Genomic DNA, 15,577 nt, shown 5'->3' with positions numbered 1-15,577 from the left:
ACCGTGGCTGCATGCAATAACATGGCTACATTGCACAAACATCATGTTGAGAAAAGGAAGCCAGTCACAAAAGAGTACATTATGTAAGAGTCCATTTGTATAAAGTTTAAAACAGGTGAAATTAATCTATGGTATGAGAGGTCAGGATGGTGTTACCTTTAGGGAGGAAGGAGGAAATAATGATTGGGAGAATACCATAGCTTTTCTTTCTAGGATGCTGGTAATGTCCTATTTCTTAAACAGGTGGTAGATACATAGATGTATTCACTATGTGATCGTTCTTTGCAGTGAACACTTAAGCACTTCTCTATATGTATATGAGACTTTAAAAAGATTTTTAAAGTATTCGTTAGGATGTTAGGGTGACATTAATGAAGGTAATGAAACAGGAAGAAGCTAGTTCAGAATAAAATTAGAAATTATTGGGATGGGAGGAAGTGGAGCTAACTAAGTATAATCTGCATTTTTGAGAAGTGTGGATAATAATAGGAACAAGTTAATTGATCCATAGCGGAAAATTTGGGTTTAAAGTGATGGGTTAAGATGGCAAAGATGAGAGCATATTATGGGTATAGCAATGAGAATTAGCAAGGGTAGACATTTAAAGTATAAGAAAGAGGGTGTGCAGATGGAACAGCATCTGAGAGAAGAGGGAGGAGGGGGCAATTAGAAGCTTAGGTAGAAGTTTGGCTTTAAATGGGAAAAGGAAACTTTTTTTTTTTTTGAGACAGAGTTTCACTCTTGTTGACCAGCTGGAGTGCAATAGCGCGATCTCGGCTCACTGCAAACTCCACCTCCTGGGTTCAAGAGATTCTCCTGCCTCAGCCTCCTGAGCAGCTGGGATTACAGGCAAGCGCCACCACACCCGGCTACTTTTGTATTTTTAGTAGAGATGGGGTTTCACCATGTTGATCAGGCTGGTCTCAAACTCCTGACCTCAGGTGATCTGCCTGCCTCAGCCTCCCAAAGTGCTGGGATTACAGGCGTGAGTCACCGCTTGTGGCCGGGAGAAGGAAACTTTATCTGAGGGAAAAAAAAGATGAAAATGGCTATAGATGTTGATAAATGTGTAGAGAAGGTAGCAAGAAGTTGAAGGATACCACAGGAGGCCTCAGTTTCTGCTAAGACAAAAGATTCTTTTTCTTCTTGTAGCTGCCATCTTCCACTGTCCCCTGGGTCATTCTCCTAGTCTGGCTGTAGAGTGGAAGTGAACGACCCTAGCCTTCCTTTTTTGAAGGTCTTGAAAGGAAGCACACTAAAAAGTTGTATTGAAGGAGGCAGTCAGTATGACATAACAGAATGAGTCTGGGCATCTGACACAGACGAACTTGGACCTGAACCCACTCTGCCTCTTGTTTGCCCTGTAGCCTTGGGTTAGGCATTGCACTGAGCCTCACTTTTCTGATATAATAAAATCACCTTGCAGGGCAGTTGTGAGGATTAGAAAGAATATATTTGTAATAAAAATTCCAAACTTCACACATACCTTTAATCCTCAAATCACTGTAGTCTCAGCTCCATTTCTTTTAATTGCAGAAAGTACTGTCTATTACCAGGCTTGTTTCTCCAGGAATTTCTGAGAAACCTCAAGAAACACACACTCCAAAGACCAATTCTGATATTCACTGGTCATTAGAGTCCATCATGGGAATTCAAACTATTACTTTCCCTTCCACAATTATACCCATTTGTCTGAAGACATACTGCTATTGTTCTCCCCTGTGCCACTTTGCCCAACTTGGACAATGATTCTATCTTCAATTCCATATAGAGATAGCTGAGGTTAGAAGAGGTTTTGTTAACACTTAGTTGAAGGTTTGTTAAGACTTTGTTTTATGGTAAGAGAAGCACGTTATAAAAGGAAAACTTAAACACAAAGTATCACCACTCTTGGGGTCTGTATGAGAGTCCTCTTTGGAGTACTTCTCTCCTTACCCCTAGACTTGCCCCCATCTTGCAGGGATCAGCTAACCTGACTCCAGTGGGAATGCCCTTGAACCCAGCCCTGTCTCAGTATTCACATGTTCAAGAATGACTGACAAGAGCAATGTTTATTACATTCATGGGGAAACCCTGTCCCATACTTAGAACCTAATCTCATCTTTTGGCACAGAGACACCAGAACAACAACAAAAACAAAAACAACCCATCTTTCCCCAAGAATAGGCCAATCAATACAGAATGCCACCATCAATTGGCCTGCACAATTCCTCTTCCTTTGAGATGAACAAAAGCTCAAGCTGTCTCAAACTATGTATACTGCAAGCCATCTGAAGTCTTGGCTTCTCATCTCCTGTGAGAAATGAGTTGAATAACCTACACACCTTCCAAAAACAAGCAATGATATCCAGGATTAGGAAAGAACATCCATATATTAGAAACAAAGATAGCCTTTTCTGTTACCACAAAGAGTTCCTGGAGTTAAAAAGTTCTCAAATCTCTCTCCCCTAGAAAGGGTCTCTGCTCTATATTTGATAGCCAAAAATCTCCATGTATCCTCTTTCTTCCCATTCTTCTAAAGTGCTAAGATTTCAATCCCAACATTTTGTGTGTGTTGATCCCTCTGCTTGGAATGTTCTTCCTCCCACTCCTCACTCTACTAACTTCTACTCATTCTTCATATCTTGCTTAAACGACCTTTTCTGAAAAGACTTCTTTGACCACCTCTCCTTTCCATCTAAATCAGATCCTCCTGTTACAACCTCAATCACACCGTTTCCCTAGGAGCATTTATAGCCATTTGAAGTTACATATATGTATTTCTGAGATTATTTGTTCGACTACTCTCTCCCTTTCTAGAGTCATCCCCAGGAGGCATGGGTCTTATCTCTTTCTCTTACTTCTGTGTCCCCATTGCCTAGCACAGTGGCAGGCATACATCAGATAAACAGCAAATATTTGTTGAGTGAATTAACGTATGAATTAATAGATGGGTAGTATGCAGAAAGCTTCTATCTCTAAGGAGACAGAAAATTAATTTAAACATTTTTTTATTTTCTGGGTTCTACTCAGGGCAAACACTTCGGGTGCCTAAGACTCATTTCCCCTTTTACCCTTGCTGGATATATGGATATATTTGCTCAGAGGTGTATCAGATGGTGGAATCTGATCGTGGTAGTCCTGGTCTCCTTCCCCCAGGTTGATTCATGGTGGCCATGTGATCCAGGTGTGGCCAGTGAGAGGTAAGGAGGTATCTAATCTAGTAAGGGAGGCAAGAGGCAATCTCCTAGGGACTTCTGGGATAGGATTCTCCAGAAGTGATGCTGTTTCCCTGCCTCTGGGCATCACTGGGTTTGGATATGATGACAGGAACTGGTGAGATGAAGCCAGCTTGTGTAGCAGAACAGGGACAACAGGCTCTCAGGGTAATGGGGCAGGAGTCAGGGATGGCATGTCAGACCTGAAGCTGCCTTCACTCTGCACTGCTTGTTACCTGAGGTAATAACTCTCCTTATGGTTTAACGCAGTGAGCCTTCTAAATACATTTTACATGGCATCTCAGTGCCATGTAATATACACACATGTAATATACAAATAAGATAAAAGTTTCACAAAACAATATCACTCCTACTATGTGCAAGGTATGCTGATATTTCTCCTTTTTCTTCCATTCTATTATTATGCTTTTAAAAAATCCTTGTTTGAGGCACCTTAAAATTATTTCACCCCCAAAATGTGTTGTGACCCACAGTTTAAAACATCTTTGGGTTTTCTGGTACTTTTTCTGCAGACTCTGAAGCCAGACTATCTGAGTTGGTGTCTTAGGTCTGCCAGTTACTAGTTTGGTTACGTCAGGCAAGTTTCTTAACCTCTTTGTGATTCAGTTTTTTCATAATTGATAGAATAATAATGGCATCTACCTTACAGGGTTGTTTTAAGGATTAAATGAGCTAATACATCTAAAGCGCTTGGAATGGGAAGCCACTGGCAAGTCTGAACACAAGACTTACATGATCCTACAAAGATGAGTAAGGCATGGTCCTTGTTCTCACAGAGTTTGCCTTCTTGCAGGAATAATATAATGCAGAGATACTGGGATTAAGATAAGCACAGGGTAGTTCAAGATCATGAAGGAGAAACATGCATTTTAGCCTAAGAAATCAAGTCTGATCTCCAGTAGGTAAGCCTGGGAGACAAAATCTCACTTACTTTTTTTTGTTAACTAATAGACTAGTTTTAGATTTACAGAAAAATTGAGCAGAAAGTACAGTTTGCACATATCCCCTCACCCCAGCCCCATGTATAGTTTTCCCTATTATTAACATCTTGCATTAGTGTGGGACATTTGTTACAGTTGATAGACCAACATTGATCCACTATTAACTGAAGTCCATCATTTACATTAGGGTTCACTCTTTGCTTGTACATTCTATGGGTTTTGACAAGTGTACAATGACGTGTATTCACCATTACAGTATTATATGGAATAGTTTCATTGCCCTAAACATCCTCCGTGCTCCTCCTATTCACCCCTCCTTACCCCGTCCCACTCCCAAACACTGATCTTTCTACCGTCTCCATAGTTTTGCCTTTTCCCAGAATGTCATATAGTTGGAATCATACAGCATGTAGCCTTTTCATCATACAATATGAAGCCTTGCTTCTTTTAATTAGAAATATGTATTTACCTTTCAAAACCCTCTCTGAATGCAGAATACATTCATAAGCAAAAGAACAAAGAGTAATAATTTTTAAGTGTGTTTTCAGCACTGTTCAGGGGATTCAGCAGCCAATAGGTGTAACCAATTTCCTTAACAAGCATCTGCTTAATAAATATTTGTTGAACAAATGAATGAATGAATTCCCAGCATGATGACTACATTAGCAGATGGTCAATGCGTGCTTGTTGAGTTGATCTCTAGACCTAACATTTTGATTGCATTTAGGGGGTTCCCAGTTCTCTTTGACCATAAACTTAAGAGGAACAGATAGTTCTCATGGCTTGGTCACTTTATATGTTTCAGGCACTATGCTAAGTATTTTACAAACATTAATTCAAATCAGCATTATCAATAATCTTTTGAGCTAGCTATTACTATTCCCACTTTATAGATGAAGAAACAGGCTCACAGATGTTAAGGAACTTGCCCAAAATCACACAGCAGGTAAAGTGAACTTTTAATTCACACTCAGATGGAAACTTTATCCCCAGGAGCATCCTGATGAGCCCACCAGGACATGTCGTGGAATCTTCCATGGAGGTGACAAGCGGCCCAGCACTCCAAGCCTTCCATGATGGTCTCAAATAGATATCCTATGAGACTACACTCAGGTCTGTCTGTGTATTGCTCCCAAAATGCCCTACCTTGCTTTCTACACTGAACAGTGCCCCAAAGTGGTGGAATTTTTTTTTTTAATGGAAGCCAGAGGTTCATCATAATAGGTGTCATGGAAGTCCTCAGGGATGTAAATAACCCCCTAGAGATAAGGCTGACATAGAAAAGTCTACCTCAGTCCTGGGGAAATGAGCACACCATTCACCACTGTAGGAGAAAAGAAGGGGACAGAAGATCATGTAGGGCTTTGTAATTCATCAAAGATTCTTAGACATTTCTTTTTTTTTTTTCTGAGACGGAGCCTTGCTCAGTCGCGCAGGTTGTAGTGCCGTGGCGCATCTCGGCTCACTGCAAGCTCCGCCTCCCGGGTTCACGCCATTCTCCTGCCTCAGCCTCCTGAGTTGCTGGGAGTACAGGCGCCCGCCACCACGCCCGGCTAATTCTTTGTATTTTTTTTAGTAGAGACGGGGTTTCACCATGTTAGCCAGGATGGTCTGGATTTCCTGACCTCGTGATCCGCCCACCTCGGGCTCCCAAAGTGCTGGGATTACAGGCGTGAGCCACCGCACCCAGCCAATTCTTAGATATTTCTACCTACAATTAGAAATGTAAATTATCTCCAACACTTCAAACTTCTGACAGAGAAGATTTATAAATCTAATAAGCAGAATCTTTGTAAGCATATAACTAAGTCTTGTAAATCGAACATACCCACCCGCTAAATGTGCTAAGCAGAGAGAGCATCATCAAAGCAGCATCATGAGGACAAATCAGTTTCCTTGAATGAACACAATTTACCAAAAGTATTGATCCCATTTATATCTCTTTATTGTCTCTCTGCTTGCTTGTACAATTTCCCAGAACTACACATTTTTCTCATCCAGATAAGGGAGACTTAAAAACTAGGTCAGTCACATGAGTACAGTAACTGACATTTCAGAATCAGGGTTTGGTCTGAGACTCTGCATGGGAAAGCAAGGCCTGAGCATTAGTTCCAAGTTCATTCTAGATGAGCCATGAGTTAATAAACTGAACACTTCTTGTAGGAATACAACTTCATAATCATATACCTTTTCTTGCAATATAGTGCATCCTTTATTACCTTTTTGGCTTTTTTGAACAGTAACCTTTTATAACACTTTACCAAGATGTCTTTTTATAAGTTTTTATTGAATAATTTGAATTAAAATTCTCTTCTTCTTACCTGAATTGCAATGAAATCTTTCTGTTGCCCACCTGGGTCCTATACCCTATTTGTTCCTCTGAACCTTTTGTGTTTATTAACCACTGCTCTGGCCATTTATTGACAGAAAGAATCTGGAATTTTAGAGTGTCGAGTTAGAAGGGACAGTATCAGAGGCATTCATGTGCCCACCCGTCCACCCCCCGCCCCTGCCCCCGCCGCTGTTCCTGCTAAGTGCTGGGAACTCTGCCTAGCAGTTTCAACAATGGGAAAATCCTGCCTTCAGAAAATATAAAGCCTGCCATTCCCTGGCCTCCCTGACTGGGGTGTGAAGGCTTGTGATTATACAGCCAGTTAGTGGCTGTCAGGACCAGAATCCAGGAAATGTCTCTCCAAGTCCCTATCTTCAACGCAAGAAAGAGATCTGATGGATAACTCTTTTCTATTTTCTCCCCCACCCTTTTTTTTTTTTCGCTTGATGAGCAGAGATAGACAATACAGAACAGTGAGCACTTAGCTCAGTCCTGAAACTCAGAAATCAGAACATACTTGTTAACAGACTGATTAACACCACCAACCCCCACCTGTCCTGGTTGCCCTAATCACAAACCCCAAGAAGGAATGATGCCCACACCCCTACAGTTCTTTTCCTCTTCCCTCATCCCTGCACAACCCAGGAAGTTGCTCAGCTGAGCAACCACATCAGGCAGAAGGGCTGCCTGCTAAGTGATCATGGCATTTAAAGGAAGCCAAGAAAGTGATGAAAGGTTTCGAAAGACAACTGCAGGAAGAAAGAAAGAAGGTCATGGTGGACAGGATCCTGGAGGGAAGAGAGACAGGTTCAGGTGGAGAGGTTGGGAGCGGATTGCCATCACCCTCACCATGTTGCCTACTTGAGTCTCAGAAACAACTCTCTTTTCCTTTCCTTTGTTCTCCTGCAGAGAATATCATTCCATCTTACATCTCATTGTTAGTAGTGGCGAATCTGTACAGGTCTGCAGCAACCTCGATTCTTGCCTCCTCAGAAGAAAGATTTTGACTGAGGGGAATAAGGCAGAGAAAGGGACTGAAGCAAGTTTTAGAGCAGGAGTGAAAGTTTATTAAAAAGTATTAGAGCAGAAATGAAAGGAAGTAAACTACACTTGGAAGAGGGCCAAGTGGATGACCTGAGAGATTAGAGTGAATGGTCTGACTTTTGACTTGGGGTTTTATATGTTGTCATGCTTCCGAGGTCTTGCGTTACCTCTCCCCTGATTCTTCCTTCGGGGTGGGCTGTCCGCATGAGCAGTGGCCTGCCAGTACTTGCGAGGGGCCGCATGCACAGTGTGTTTACTGGAGTTGTGCACATGCTCACTTGAGGCGTTCTTCCCTTACCAGTTGGGTATTCTTAGAGGAAGGTCATATACCAGTTAAACTCTGCCATTTTGCCTTTTAGCGTGCATGCTTGGACCCACTCGTCCAACTCCTGAGATCTTATTGGGAAGCTGCCGATCACCAAATTTTGATGTTTTCTATCTACTGGGAGATTGCCTTTCCCTGGTGCCAGCTGCGACAAATTATTATTTTAGAGAGATAGTTAATAACCACCTGACCATCACCTCATGGTCACCTGGCATTCCTGGTTGGGGGGCCCACTCCTGCCCTGCTCATGTCTGCGTAACTACCTACTGTAACATCGTGTTTTATTTAAAGAGATAGATGCACAAAGTGTGTATATGTATAGGTGCCCACATGTCTATTTAACTGTATGTACTAGATTAACACCTGCCCCCAAACTGATCTCTGCTGAATAGAGCCAATCAAACTTGGTTCCCTTGGTGAGCTTGCACTCTTGGTATTACATACCGACTAGGGGACAGGGCCAGCCTCAGCCCTGATGTTACAGTCTCACCAATGCACCACAAAGTAGCAGTCTCTCATTGTGAGTTATCACCTGGAGTTCTTTGTCTCACAACTAAGAGAATTAGGGAGAGTGAGCACAAAGGGTGAAGTTGGAGCAAAAGTTTAATAAAAGAAGGAAGAAAGCTCTTGGCTGCGGAGAGGGGACCCAGAAAAGGGTTGCCATTTTTACAGTTGAATGCAAAGGCTTTTATAGGAAACCAATAAGGGCTGCGGATCTCATTTGCATAGGTACGAATTTCTGGTAGCTCTACCTTGTTCTTCTAATGCACATGTGGGCCCTTAGCTTGAGTTACTCCGTATTGCTTTGTTCCCCTTACTGTGCATGTGTCAGGGGATGGAATTGTCCATTGTGGGCATGTCTGGGCAAGCCACCTGTGCAGCCTTTCTTATCTGTGTAGCTGTGGGCATGTCTTAGGCAAGCCCCCCCTGTGCAAGTTCCTTTATCTGTGCCTGCAGCTTCATTTTTCAGCTGTTCTTTTGTTTGAAAGAGAACCCACCCGAAATACCTGCCTGACCAGTTTCTTCCTTTCTCCTCCCTCACTAGGAGATGCTCTTATCAGACTTTCCTAAGTGAAAAAAAAAAAAAAAAAGCCACAGCCTACTCCATCTTTTCTCCACTTCTTTGTTCACTTTTCATCTTACTCTAAGAAGTCTTTATGTAGCTATCATTTCCTGAACGTCACACTGCTTGGTGCTGGGAATCAAACCACACAAACCTGAACTCAGCTCATAGGACATACCATCTGTAAAACAAAAATAAAATTCTAACTCCCATGACCATCTGAATGGACTCCTTCTCTCAGCAAGGGCCTTCCAAGAGTTACCTGAGGGACTGGTTCAGGCCATGATGGGGGGTGGAGTGTGGACATGCCTCATCGTACACGCCTCCCTCTCAGAACAGACTCTGAAAGTTTGATGAGAAACAGTTAACAATCAAGTCTTTCTGAAGCCTGCTACCTGAAGGCTTCATCTGAATGATAAAACTTTGGTCTCCACAACCCCTTATTGTCACCCAGACGTTCCTTTCAATTAATTCCAGGTCTTTAGATAATAACTCTTTCAACTAATTGCGAATCAGAAAAATTTTAAACCTGCCTATAACCTGGAAGCCCCCATTGCAATCCCCCCACTTCAAGTTGTTCCCCCTTTTCAGACCAAACCAAGTACATCTTACATGTATTTGATTGATGTCTCATGTCTCCCTAAAATGTGTAAAACTAGGCTTTGCCCTGATCACCCTGGGCACATGTTCTCAGGATCTCCTGAGGGCTGTGTCACAGGCCATTGGTCACTCATATTTGGCTCAGAATAAATCTCTTCAAATATTTTACAGAGTTTGACTCTTTTCCATTGACACATTTCAGCCCTTCGAGGAGTTTTCACAACCAAAGTAATTTGCAGGGTACTTGCAAAGACCGACAGATATTTTAGATATAAAAATGCTTTAAACAATTGGATTATTTGAGCTAATATTATTGCCATATACTCCAAAGGTAAAACAGAGCTCACTAGTGTCCTTGCAACTGACAGGAAGCAGAATATAGTGGTAATCAGCACCTGATGGGATGCCTGAGTGATGTGAGGTCTGAGCAGCCATCACGAGTTGTAGAGAACGTGAGAAACCATGGGCATCAAGTTCCTAGGGTGAATGGGGCTGTGCAATTACTGCTTCGTTTTGCTTTTGCTTTCTTCCCCAGCTCTTCTCTCTCTGTCTCTCTCTCTCTCTCGACACAAAGGAAACCAAATGCAAATTGATACTTATTCTATAGGGCCCAGATACTAGTCTCCTTCTTCACAGGAAATTGAAAGTCTCAGTAAGTCTCTCAACAGAGGCCTGTTTGCAGGAGGCCAGGGCCTAGGAGGTGGAGCTAAGTTTGTTTATCAGCTTATTCTGGGGACAGAGGTGGAACCATCACCCACAACCAGAGGAAACTGTCTGGTTCCCCAAGGTCATTATGGGACTTCCTGCCAGAGCACCTGATGGAACAGTTCATGACTGAGGTGGGCCCTCACCTTAAAATCTTTCCGTAGACAGAAGTGGGGGATGGAAGAATTTGTAAATGACCAACCAACCACCTCTCAGGTCAAATCTGAACTCCCTCCTGACTTGAGGGAGGTTTTGTGCAGAAAAAGCACCAGGCCTGCCAGGCCTGCCGGGCCTGCAATGCAGTCAGAAATTGCTGCATGTAAATCTTGGCCCTGCCATTTGAAAGTTGCTCAACTTCTTCCCTGTAAAATGGGGAAGGCTATAATGTGCACTATACCCTGGTGATAAGGGTTATGTAACTTCCTCTCCTATCCATTTTCATTTCTCCCCTTTCCTTCCCACTTCCCAAGATCCCATTATCCTTCCTCTTACACTGACAGCCAAAACTTAAAATTCTGCTTGCTTTATTTTGCAGGGCAATTTAGTTTTCTTTGTTTCAGTTTTTCCTTTCAAGACAAGATTCTGGGACCTAATTTTTCAGAATTAAACAACCATACAAATGTTTTGCTAACACACACACACGTGCACACACACACACACACGAGTCCCCCAAGAGGACTTCTGCCTCCAGCTTTAAAACAGGTGCATTTTCTTTTCTCACTGTATTAGTTTTTCAGTTGATACTTCCCTTGTTTCTCCAGAGAACCTAAAATGAGCAAGACCACCAAGCCGGTCCACCATCCTCTACATGGACTTCGAGAGTCCCCAAAACACTATGCTTTTTATGGCCATTTGTATAATCTGAAATGGTGCTCCCTCCATGCCCCTCCCATGTCTTTCAATCAGCTTATTTGTAAAGTCTTCCATAATCATAGTGCCATTGTGCCGATATCTTATAAAAACATGTTTATTATACACACCTGCCAAACATAGGCAGCAAGTATTTTGCAATAAAAATGAAAAAAGCAATCAACAGTTGAAATCGTTCATCACTAGCCCAACATCCTTCCTACTACATGCCCCTTCTTCTCTGCTAATAGAACCCCTATTTGCTAGGTACCGGTAGAAATCTTTTGACTTTAAAGAGAGGAGGCCTCCTACCCTCGCCAATGCATGAATTGTAATTCACCTAAACCACACATAGTAATTTCATTCTCTTATAATTGGTCATGTGACCCAATGAGCTATGAGGGGAAGTTTGCTGAATGTAGCACCCAGGAAAGCTTTTGCTTTCTGGGCAAAAAAGGACAAACTCAACTGGTAGGGTCCCTTTTGCCCCTCTGCCATTTCTTCTTTCCTGTAATACTGACATTATGCATGGAAGTACTGCAGCAATCTTGGAACCATGAAGCACAAGGAAAAGAACAAAGAAGCAATCTATTAAACTATGGCTTAGCAGAAAGATAGCAAGAACCTGGGACAGTTGACAACTTTGAGTAGCTGACCAGCCTTGGTCTAACCACTTATGTGAAACAGCTGAGCCCTCATTTGTTTATGTCACTGTAGCTGGGTTTCCTGTTATATATACTTAAATGCAGTCCTAATAGGTACATAGTGCATCCTCTCAAAAACGGTTAAAGGCTCATTATATACACTTTTGCGTCAGCCTTGATTCCAAATCTAGTGCGTGAGCAAATCCTGTCTGCTCTACCATCAAAAGTGTATCCCAGATTTCAACTATTTAGTACTTCCCACCACCCCCCTGCCATTAACCTGGCTGAAGCCACCATCATCTCTCATTCATAATGCAGCGTTCTCTTAATGGGCCACTTGAGTCTACTCTTTTCTTCCTTCAGTCTTTTCTCAGCATGGCAGCCAGAATGATTCCATTAAAATGTAAATCAGATGGTATCATTTCTCTTATAAAAGCTCTCCAATGGTGCCCCTGTTACTCAGATTAGAAGCCAAGGTCCTTAAATGGACTTTGGGGCATCTACCTGATTGGGCTCCTCTCTGTTTTTTTCATTTGTTTTGTTTTTGTGTTTGTTTGTTTGTTTTGGTTAGATACTTTCTATTACTGTCTTCAAGTTTGCTTGTTCTTTTGCAGGATCTAATCTATTAAGCTCACTCAGTGAATTTTTAAATTTTGAATCTCATATTTTTTCAGCTTTTCTTCACTTTTTGTTTAATTTTTCATAATTTCTACTTCTCTCTTCATTATACTCATGTTTTCCTTTAAATCCCCGAACATACTTTTTTTTTTTTTTTGAGATGAAGTCTCACTCTGTTGCCCAGGCTGGAGTGCAGTGGCACGATCTTGTCTTACTGCAACCTCCGCCTCCCAAGTTCAGGCAATTCTCCTGCCTCAGCCTCCTGAGTAGCTGGGACTACAGGCACCTGCCACCATGCCCAACTAATTTTTGTATTTTTAGTAGAGACGGGGTTTTACCATGTTGGCCAGGCTGGTCTCAAATTCCTGACCTCAAATGGTTCGCCTGCCTCGACCTCCCAAAGTGCTGAGATTACAGGTGTGAGTCACCGTGCCTGGTTTTGAACATACTTATAATAGCTGCTTTAAAGCTCTTGTACATTAATATCTGTCATTTCTAGATCTGTTTCTATTGACACGTTTTTCTCCTGGTTATGTCACATTTCCTGTTTTTTGGTATATCTGGTGATTTTTTTAATTGGATGCTTGACATTATAAATGTTATGTTGTTGTTGAATGTTTAGATTTTGTGGCCAGGAAGTTAATTTATTTGGAGATTCACAAGAGCTTTTTTTTTTTTTTTTAGACAAGGTCTTATTCTGTTGCCCAGGCTGGAGTGCAGTGGTGTGATAATAGCTCACAGTAGCCTCGACCTCCTGGGCACAAACAATCCTCCTGCCTTAGCCTCTCAAGTAGCTGGGACTACAGGTGTATGCCACTATGCCCAAATACTTATTTAAAATTATTTTTTTGTAAAGACAGAGTCTCTGTGCCGCTGAGGGTGGTCACAGAGTCCTGGCCTCAAGCAGTCCTCCCACCTCAGCCTCCCAAGGTGCTGGGATTACAAGTGTGAGCCACTGTGCCCCGCTCAACTTGAACATTTTGAAGCTTGTGTTTAAACTTTGTTAGAACAGGTCTAGAGTCACCCTTACCATGGGGCTAGTGAGGCCCTTAACTAAAGTTTGACGCTTCTGAGGTTTCTATTAAATTCCCAGCTGCTCAAGAAGGACTTTCCACTCTAGCCGGTCTTATCAAATGTCTCCCAGCCCAGTGCAAGCTCTAGTGGTTGTTCAGCTTCCAGATCTCTGGTGGTGCTTATTTCCTTGGTACTTTTTGTTGTTGTTGTTTTTGCCCATTCTGCTGTAGTCTCACCCCCTGTATGAGAGCTTTGTATTCAGCCACAGATCTGAGGGAACCCCATGCAGGTTTCTGAAGCTCTTTTTCTGTACTACTCCCTTATCTCTGGCATTCTATTGTGAAGTTTCCAAGCCTCTCAGCCTCTTCAAACTCCATTCTTTGTCTCAGTGGGACTTGCAGGCTCTCCGTAGGCCCCCCTCCTTGTGTTGCAGTCTGCACAAGGCAGAAGGCTGGAGTTGTGGGAAGGCTCATCTCATTTGTTTTCACAGCCTTGCATTGCATGTTGCCCAATGTCTGAAAACAATCATTCTGTATATTTTATATCATATTCTAGTTTATTGTGTGAGAGTTAACTCAGTCATTACTGGAGGAGGCCACAAATACTTATTAAATGTGTGAAGCATTTTAGCTTCCATGCTGGTTAGTAGGCTGTGAAGATGAGTTAGTGTGCATACAGGAGGTAAAGGAACTGAAACTCAGGGTGGGTGGGTGAGGAGGAATTTGTCCAAGACAAAGCTGTTGTTAGACCTAGGAGGAGAGGCCTGGTGCTTTGCATCCTCGGGCTGTGCTTTCACACTCAAGCCACATCATCTCTTCCCTGGCTTAGCTGCTCCGAGCACTGCCTCCTCCTCAGTTGTCTCCTCCTCTTCAGTTATGTTTTCCAGCACTTGGGATGCTGACTTCTTCAGCCAAGCCCCTCCAAGCCCTCCCCATACCCACATTCAGATAAAGTGGAAAGAGATTTTCCATCCCAAGTGTATCAGATCATTTGGAAAGATCAAGACCCAGTAGCTCCATCATGAGCCAGTGGATGAACTTTCTGATTGTCCCTGCTTTGACTCCCACTTCCAATTTGCCCAAAGGCCCTCTCACCACCATGCAGCCTGCAATATGAGACCATGTCTGTGAAACCGTGCCATGAACAGCAACACTTAAGGAAATTGGATTATTTAATCAATAATTGGAGCAATAAGCATCTGCCTTGGTGTGCCGGGCCACAAGGGGCACAGGTAAAAGGCCTGTCTTCTCAAGAAGCACTTATTCTGGAGACTGGCTGCCCACTGTGGGGTTCAGTTAGCAGATAACACCCTGCTGCCAGTGGTTTCAGGGTCTGCCTCAGGTGCAGATAAGGCAAAGGATCCCTTTGCCCAAGGTCATGACTTACCAGGGAAGCCCATCACTTGTGGCTGAATGAGGAGAGCGTCTAAAGACCCAGGCATTTTAGTCTGAAGTGAGACAACTCTGATAGACGTCACTTGTTCTGGATCTCCCGGCTAGGCTGGCTGAAGCTTTGTCGGAGCTGCATCCAAACTCAGCCTCTTCCTCTGCCCAATCTTGCTCCCTCTTTCCTTTCACAACAGATAATTTCTAATTAACAGCTTGTGTCCACACTTCAATTCCACACCTGCTTCTAGGGGGCCCAACTCATGACACAGGGAATGACCATGACCATGGGCTTTGGCAGCTACAGTCCAGTCCAGTTTTCCTGCAGACAGGGAAAGGTCAGGTCAGGCAGGGGATGATGACTCCACAGAAGAGTCACCCTGATACCACAGGCTTCAGCTTCTCAACACTTTTTACCTCCCTTCTTTTTTTTTTTTTTTTTTTTTTGAGATGGAGTCTTGCTCTGTTGCCCAGGCTGGAGTGCAATTGCACAGTCTTGGCTCACTGCAGTCTCTGCCTCCTGAGTTCAAGTGATTCTCATGCTTCAGCCTCCTGAATAGCTGAGATTACAGGCACCCTCTATGCCCAGCTCATTTTTGTATTTTTAGTAGAGCTGGCGTTTCACCATGTTGGCTAGGCTGGTCTTGAACTCCTGGCCTCAAGTGATCCACCCACCTCAGCCTCCCAAAGTGCTGGGATGACAGGCATGAGCCACTGCACATGACCAACCTCCTTTCTTTATCAATGTGACAGAAAGTTGAAATGAAGATGAGTTACTGGGACATGAGATTAGATTATGTTTATTGAGTGTACACTCTGAGCCAGGTACTATGCTAAGT

The sequence above is a fragment of the Pongo abelii genome, chromosome 1 (assembly GCF_028885655.2).
Source record: "Pongo abelii isolate AG06213 chromosome 1, NHGRI_mPonAbe1-v2.0_pri, whole genome shotgun sequence".
NCBI lineage: Eukaryota > Metazoa > Chordata > Mammalia > Primates > Hominidae > Pongo > Pongo abelii.
This window is presented reverse-complemented; position numbering follows the sequence as displayed.